The 8509-nt window shown below is 36.2% G+C and overlaps 1 pseudogene; it reads left to right on the top strand.

The window, feature by feature from the left end:
- The first annotated feature begins 3872 nt into the window (after positions 1–3872).
- On the top strand, positions 3873–4502 carry LOC103736171 (annotated as a pseudogene).
- The last annotated feature ends 4007 nt before the right edge of the window (positions 4503–8509 follow it).

The raw sequence follows: 8509 nt of genomic DNA, 5'->3' as shown, positions 1-8509 counted from the left end.
CTGAGTTCATAAACCATGTGTGTGTATGTGTGTGTAGAAATATATTCTATCAGTTCTCTTCCTGTAATGCACACTGACTAACACAAGGGGACTGTTACAATTTACACTAATTTCCATCTATATAACTATAATCTTTTTTTTCTTGCTTTTGCAAGGGGCTTTGGAGAAAATACAATGTAGCAATCTACAGAAAGGTCCCAATATACTGAACCTAAATGTTTGGTAAACTAAATACCCACCATTAAGGCCTCTATAACCTTGTAGCTAAAACTGACAAGCAAAAAAAAAAAATAGGAAGATGATTACAGATTGTAACGAGTACCATGAAGGAAGTAAACAAAGTTCTTATAAGGAAGAGAAGGGCTACTTTAGACAGTCACCAGGAAAATCCTCTCAGAATAGGGCATAAGCAAGCACTTAAACAGTAAAAGGACCTATCATTTTGTATGAGAACAGGTCTAATTTCCAGGGAGTTTGGTCTAGCAGCTTCAAGATATTCTAGAAAATCTTCAACCAGCTCTACATCTCTGCTTTCTACACTGATGATATCATCCATAGGCTCCCTACCTCCCTTTATCCAGCCTTAAATGTATTCCCATTCATGGGCAAAAGTGCTACCCAATAATCCTAAGAGAGGGTGATCTTTTCCAAAATCCCTCAATGAAAATAGAAGACTTTTTTCTTTCTCAAAAGTCTTAGTAAATGTTTTCTTACATCTCCTTGGCTGTCGTTGGGCTGTAAGCTCATCCTGAAGTCAATTACTGTGACCAAGGCAGTTGGATATGCTCCTTGGTTCAAGTCTATAAAGGCCCTCCTTGGAGCGGGACATGGGATTCATCCCACCCAAACCATAAGGCTAAAAGGTGAGGAGAGTGGAATTCCACAGGAAAACTGAATGACTCTTTTACTAAAAGTGCAGACTTGTGTTGGGTACAAAATGATACACGCCTTTACTAGGGCATGGCTGGTCTTTAAGCTACAACCTGAGGAAAACAGTCTGTGATAAACCAGATAGACAGGGGTCCATGCACTAAGAATACCAACCAAAAAGACTCAAAGCAGAAAAGAGTTTATCACATTTGAGGGCCAGAGAAGTATATTTATTTACAAAATAAATCATTACTAGGCCTTAAGAATTTAACCAAAGCACTCTTTTTTTCTTACCACAAAAGGTAAGCATATCAGTTTCCAGGTTATCTATTTGTCATTCTTGGGTCAGTCTTCTCTAGTCAGATATTTCCCCTGGTATAATATATAGCATCACATGAGCTAGTTTCAATATAAGACCACAGTTTAGTTTTAAATGTCATATAAAATAAAACCAAATATTTTAGACTGAAGATGTAGCTCAGTTGGTAGAATGCTTGCCTGGCATGCACAGAGCCCTAGGTTCCAACCCCAGGACCACATAAAACTTTGTGTGGTAGCTCATGCTAAACCCAGCACTCAGGTGGAGGCAGGAAGACCAGAAGTTCAAGGTCATCCTTAGCAACATAGCAAATTCAAAGCCAGCATGACTTGCACGAGACCATTTCTCAAAAACAGTTTTGAGTAATTCTATATAACTTCTATACTATTCAAATAAATTGGAGTATCTGAGTGAAAAATACTTTCGAATTACTTGATAAAGGTTTGCTTAAACTATAACATTAGTAGTAAATAAAACTGCTTTCCTAGCACAGCAGTAAAAGGATAATGAGGTCATTAATATTGAAGGCTGCACTGCTCAACTGAAACAAAATCCATGAGACAATCAAATTAAAAAGAGAGGTTTATTTCAGCTTAGTTTCTTAAGTCCATAGTTTGTTAAAGCTAATTGCTTTGGGCCTGTGCGAGGTAGAAGCACTAAACCCCACCCATAACAGCTTTTTTCTGCCTCCTTAACACCACACTGTGGATGAAGTCTTTACCACTTAAGATCCAAATTATACCACAGGCCTCTCCTTACATGCTTTATCATAAGAAAGTAATCATTTGAAATTTGAATATTATTTGACTTCTGAAGTTCCCCACAGGTGAGAATCTAACATAGTTCACTAGAAAGAGTTAGACTAATTTTGAAGTCAAATAGAGCCTCAATTTTAGCTCAGCTACTAATTGACTTTGGGAAAGTTGGTTAAGCTGTACGACCCTCAGCTTGATCATCTGTAAAATGTGTTTTGAGGATCAAATGACTTAACATATTTGACAGCAGTCCCTTCTTTGGGAATCTTAAGTCAAAGTAATCATTCTGTGAAAAAGCAACTGTTGTTTTTTTCTTGCAAAAAACAAGAAAGATTTAAGAATATCCATCTTTTGGCCACATGCTACTGAATTCAAGGAACAAGACAGAAGTATTTGGCTTTTAGTATTTTATTCTTAGAATTAAAAAACAATTTTTTATAATTCAGTTGCACTAACGAGCTGGTGCTGAGACTTAAGGCCTAATCACCACACCTTAAATCATTTTTTCAATTCCCATCCCTGAATTATTTTCTGAAAGAAATAAAAACAAGCCACATAATTGGGAGGATGGTACATAAAAGGAAAAATTATTTTTTGTACTGCTGGAAGAAGCTAAGGGATTCTCAGAAATACTATTCTGCCGCCTGCAAGCTCTAATATTAGATTATTAGAGGTTCAGTTCAGACGAGGCAGGTGGAAAATGTTAATGAGCTGCTGGATAAACTTAGCTTCTAGATCTCGGGCAAACAGGTCTTCCTCCTGCAGTTGTTCCAAAAACTAACACTCACTGGAATCTGTAGCAAGGCAGAGTGGCTGAAGGGAGAGGAAGGTACCAGGATCTGAATGTTTGTCCCCTCCCAAACTCATGTTGATGACTAACCCAATGCAATCATGTTCAGAGGTGGGGCCTCCTGGGAGGTGATTAGACCAGAAGGGAGTCACCCTCCTGAGTGAATTAATATAGTTACCCTTGGAGTAGATTAAGTATCTTGTGGTTCACCCTTTTTTTCTTTCTGTATCATGTGCTTGCTTCTAATTTCTGCCTTCAGTACAGGATAGGCTCTAATCAAGTGTTGGTTCCATGTGTTTGGCCTTCTGGTTCCCAGAACTATAACAATAAGAAGAAAAAAACCCTCTCTGGTGATCTGTTGTAGCAGCAGAAAATGGACTAAGGAAAAGCAATTTGAGGCCTTTTAAAAAACTTTTCCCATGAATATTATAAAAAGATAGGTAAGTAGGGTAGATATAAAATATATAGTTATAAGGTCAATAAACTGCCCTATAGCCTGTTTTCTACTTAATGAAGCAGGGATATTCTTCTGTATCAATATTCATTCATTCATTTAGTCAACAAATATTTATACTCTTACTATAGTACATCAGGTACTGATCTGGGGATACACATTTAGTTTACTAAATCTTCACATTTAATAAGAATTCTTTTTCTAATATTTTATTTATTGTTTTTATTTTATGTGTTTGAGTATACTGCCTGCATGTATATAAGTGCACCTCTGTCATGCAATGCCCATGGAGGTCGGAAGAGGGTATGGGATCCCCTGGAACTGGAGTTATGGATGGTTGTTAGCTGTCATGTGGGTGCTGGAATTTGAACCTGGGTCTTCTGCAAGAGCAGTCAGTATTCTTAACCACTAAGCCATCCCTCCAGCCCAAGACTTTTGTTTGTTAAGATCTTTAATGCACATATATGATTTAATTGTGTGTTATATAAATGATATCTTTTAAAGTCAAGAAACCTGAGTCGAGGCGCTGACAAAGGAGCAGAGGAGCAGTCGTAGCTGCTTTCTAAGGAGCTAATGTTACCGAGATTGCCAAAATGCTTTGGAGCTTTTAACTGACTCTAAGAAAGTCCAAAATAGATTTAAGGCTGTAAAGACAGAAGCCACAGTGAGGGGGATTCAGTGCCAATGGATCAACAAAAAAGCCAACCAGAGTAAGCGGAAGGAAACCTTCCTGGTTTTGTTTCTCATACAGCCAATATTTTACACACATGATGATCAGTCAACACATAAGCACATATTGACTCTGTATAATCCCCATGACTTTGCCTTAAAGTTCAAAGTTTTGTGTACCTCTCCAAATAATTATGTCGTCATTGACACTGCAGGTACAGTTAAGCCCCAATGTTGTGTGAATATTGTGATTTGTGATAGAGACGTTCAAGCCTGTCACTATGGTGTGATAGTCAGATTCCACCTCCAAGTTTCTGGAAAAGCCAGAGGAAGGCTTTGGGAAGGAAAAGGGTGATTGTTGCTCTTCTCCCATCAGCAAAAGAAAAATAAAAGGAAGAAGAGGAAAAAAGAATAAAAGAAAATTTAAGCGAAAGTATATTTTTTGAGAAGTCCTGTCAATCAGAAAACAGAACAGTCTCTTCAGAACCTAGTTTGCTGTCTTCCTGGGCGTAGTATGTATTTCCCCTGATGCTGCCTACTGTGAGTGATATGGAATCACTGGTGCCTCTCTACCTCCACTTAACTGTGAATCAAAAATTAATGGCTGCTTGTATCTTAGATCTTGTCACAATGGCTATAGTTTGAATATGAACAAAGATTAAAACTGATTTCTGAAGTAAATTTATTTTGAAAATATGAAGTGGACTGCCTTTTATCTCTATTTTACTCCATTAACACACCACAAATTATTGAATGATTTCAAATAACTGCAAGTGTATAATATGTATTTTCAATGAGTCTATAATTTTATTTGAAGGACTCCAGCACTTTATGTTATAGACAACAAGGATACTTCTGAGTGATACCTAGGAAATTATTTGAAGAAATTTTTAAAAAATCTATACCTGTTGTGCAAATAACTTTAAATATGTTACTTTCTCATCTTTTTTTTTCTAATTCACTTTGATAATGATCATGAGCCCTTCAAAGTTAAAGGTCTAAATCAGCAAACTGGCCAGCCTGAAAATAAAATTGCACCTATTTCCTGGATATAAGCATCAACATTACTATGAAAATTATAGATTGCCCTTTATCATTGCAAATAGTTGCTATAGTGTTTCTAAAATAATCATTTTGCAGTCACTGTGTGGAGGGTTGAAAAAGCGTAAGGTACTTACTAAGGGATTATGCTTAACCTAAAGTCTCATAGAAGACAGGATGTATTGAATTCATCAGAACAGACTGTAGTCCAGACACCAGGCACTTCATAGAAACAGACTGACTTCTTTGTTTGGCCTGAGGGTTCTAAGAAAGTTAGGCATCTGTCAAATTAGTTGGTTCATCCTGGACTTACCTCTTGTTAATCTTTTTATGTTACTAAAGGGAGAACCATGTTGTTTTCCTCCCAAGATCCTGTCCCCAATTAGGAGTATCAGATAGGTAATTTCTGAGGAGATTTTTTTTTCATCTTTAAAGTCCAAGCAAAATCTAGAAAACCCTTGATACCTGTGTCTATTTTATATCACTGAGACATTTTTAAGTGTTTATTTCTCTTTTTTTTTTTTTGGTCTTTATGAAACAGGGTCTCTCTATAGCCCCAGATGGACTGGAACTCACTATGTAGACCAGGCTGGCCTTGAACTCAATAGAGATCTGCTTGCCTCTGCCTCCCAAGTGCATAAGCCACCACAACTGGTTTAAGTAGTTATTAAAACAAATTTACCAAAAAGTCCCCTAAGCAAACTACATTACTTTTTAGTGTTTTCTGATCTCTAACATATATGAAATTTTAACTGTTCTTCTCACAGCAAATGATCTTTTGCCTTAGGATTTTTATCTGAAAGCATACTGCATTGAGTCTCTTGAAAATCATATTTCAGCTGTTTTTATGGAATAAACTTTATGCGGTGCTACTGTAGCATTCTCAAAGAATATATGTAAATATAAATTTATGCCTGAAGTTGATTTTTTGCAGGAAATATTACTGTGCTTCTAGAAGCTTTTTGTATAATGTTTCATAAGAAATCATTGTTTAACAATTTGTGGAGCATAAATCATTCAGTGGATCATGTCTGTACATTATATAATGACTGAAAAGAACATAAATGTAATTGACTTTGAACTCATTAAAAAACCATCTTTGGGAAGAAAATAAAAATGAAATAAAATAAAATTAAATTAAATTAAGAAACCTAAAGCTTATTACTACTATATCTAAGCACTTTAGTTAGAGAAGAAAGACTTTTCCTGAGATTCAATTGCCAAGCAGGTGTTTAACAGAAAAAAAGAAGTTAGACATTCTAAAATGGTTTTATCATCTTGCACATCTCTCTTCCAAGAGTAAGTGAACTGTGTTCCTTACCATGTTCCTAAAAAGAAGTTAGACATTCTAAAATGGTTTTATCATCTTGCACATCTCTCTTCCAAGAGTAAGTGAACTGTGTTCCTTACCATGTTCCTCCAGCTGGAGGCTCTGGGTGGCCAGTCCACAGCAGCACTCCCAGCTCACACACTTCACTGCTCACAACACTTCCTGGTTTACCTTGGGACCTATGAAGGACACCAGCAACTGTGACCATTTGATAGTCATTCAAATAGAGCTTTTGGCTTAAATGATTATATCATATTTCCTCATTGGCTTTTACGATAGGCATTACAGAGGAAATCAACTAAAACAATTCTGAGCTTTCCTAACCACTACCCTCTACTTATAGAAGCTATCTGGGAAAGTCAGGTCTAAAACCCAATCAGTCCACTCCAAAGACTAAGCTCTTAACTAGCACCTTCTGTTGACACAAGTTCATGTTCTTTGCAAATTTCTTCATTTCCCTAAATTTCAATATCCTTAGCCAGAAAAATCCTACCTCCTTCATGAAGTTATTATAATTATTCAACATGCCTGTATAGTATAGTATCTTATGTCTGGATCCTTTAAGAGTCTGAGGTTTTATCATACTTGCAAGTTAACAAGTTAGTCATGGATGATGGCAAAAGACATGAGCCACGTGAATCAGAGCAAAGATAGTTTATTACAGGAACAGTAGTGCCCAGAATATCAGCATCTGTGTCAGTTCCCTAGGCCCTGATTCCACAGTCTGAAACAAAGAAGGCCAGCTGCCAACTACATATGGAGTAGGTCATGCTATAGGACAGGAATCCTGAGCTTAGAGATCCAACTTTTTATGAGGAACAGTAAGGAAACCTTGATCTTTGCTCTAAAGAAAAACATGATCTTTATTATTGTAGACAGAAACAAATGTGATTTATGCTCAAGTTTTTGAATGAGCATTTATTTCTCTAGGAAGACTGCTGGATTGTGTGGTGAAATTACATATCCTTGAGGATAGCCAACAGCAAAGACAAGAAGTAACTCTTGTAAGACATGCAGAAGTCTGAGAGGTTCGTTAAGAATTGCCCCCCAACATCTGGAACCAGCAGACAGCATATAGAAGTATTTGATGGAGAGTAGCCATTATCAGAAAACTATTACTCATGGCTACTGCTGGACAAGATCAGGTCATTGATTCATTCCTAAAAAGGAGTAAGGGTCTTGAAGAAATGCTACTTTCTGGTTTCATTCCTCTAAATTTAATGATCCACTCTAATGGGAGTTGTCCATTTCTACTTGAAAAATAAAAATCTTCTAGGAAATCTGGCACAGCATTTGATATGTTTGCCATGTTGCTAGTGTTTGCTTGCTTAAGACTTGATTTCTGTAATACTTCCTCATATAGAAACATCTAGTCACACAGCAGAGTTGAAGATGTTTATTTATGATTAGAATGTGTCACAGCTATGACATACTCAAAAGAACACATGCTATTTATTTTTGTTTACTGCCGGAATCTATTTAGTTTCCATAGTAACACTGATAATTTCTCAGAATTGTCTCCTTAACCTACTCTTCAATTATAATCTCAGTGGCCTCCTTAATTTAGTTCAGGCTCTCTGTTTTGCCAAGAATATTCCTATTTCAGCCTTTCCATTTTTGTTGTGAATCAATTTGCTTGAGTTATCATTTAGAAAACTAAAATTGTTTGTGTACAGTTCCATTAATTTTTGCAAACACCTCCAAACATGTAACTACCATCATAATCAAAATACTGACCACATTCCCAAACTTCCTTCATGTACCCTTGTGATCAATAGCCTTCCTCAATCCCCCACCTCCTATCCCCATCATCAGCCCCTGACAACTACTGATTTGTTTGTGGTTCCTATTATTTTGCCTATTTAGAACACCATATAATTAGAATTTATAATGTATTTTGAGTCTAGCTTCTTTCACTTAGTATAATATACTTCAGATTCATCTATACTGTTGTACATAATAGTTTGTTCTTTTTATTGCTGAGTAGTACTCCATCACATGAATATACCACAGGCTACCCTCCTCACTGTAGAGACAGTTAGCAAAAAAGTCATCTCTGAGAACAGAAATTTCCTGTGCAAAGGAATGCTATTTTACAATCAGAGAAAAATAGCTAGCCAGATGCTAGCACATCCTTTGAAGAAGATGGTCTCTGTTCTGTTTTTTCCATAATATTAATAAAATTATGGAATTATTAATAATATATTATTGATAATAATATCAATACATTATCAATAATATATTATTCTATTGCAATTATTGCTATTCTATTATTAATCTA

Source organism: Nannospalax galili, unplaced genomic scaffold (genome assembly GCF_000622305.1).
Source record: "Nannospalax galili isolate Female #2095 unplaced genomic scaffold, S.galili_v1.0 scaffold115, whole genome shotgun sequence".
Classification (NCBI taxonomy): domain Eukaryota; kingdom Metazoa; phylum Chordata; class Mammalia; order Rodentia; family Spalacidae; genus Nannospalax; species Nannospalax galili.
Note: the sequence above shows the minus strand (reverse complement) of the source record. Positions and strands in the feature narration are given on the sequence as shown.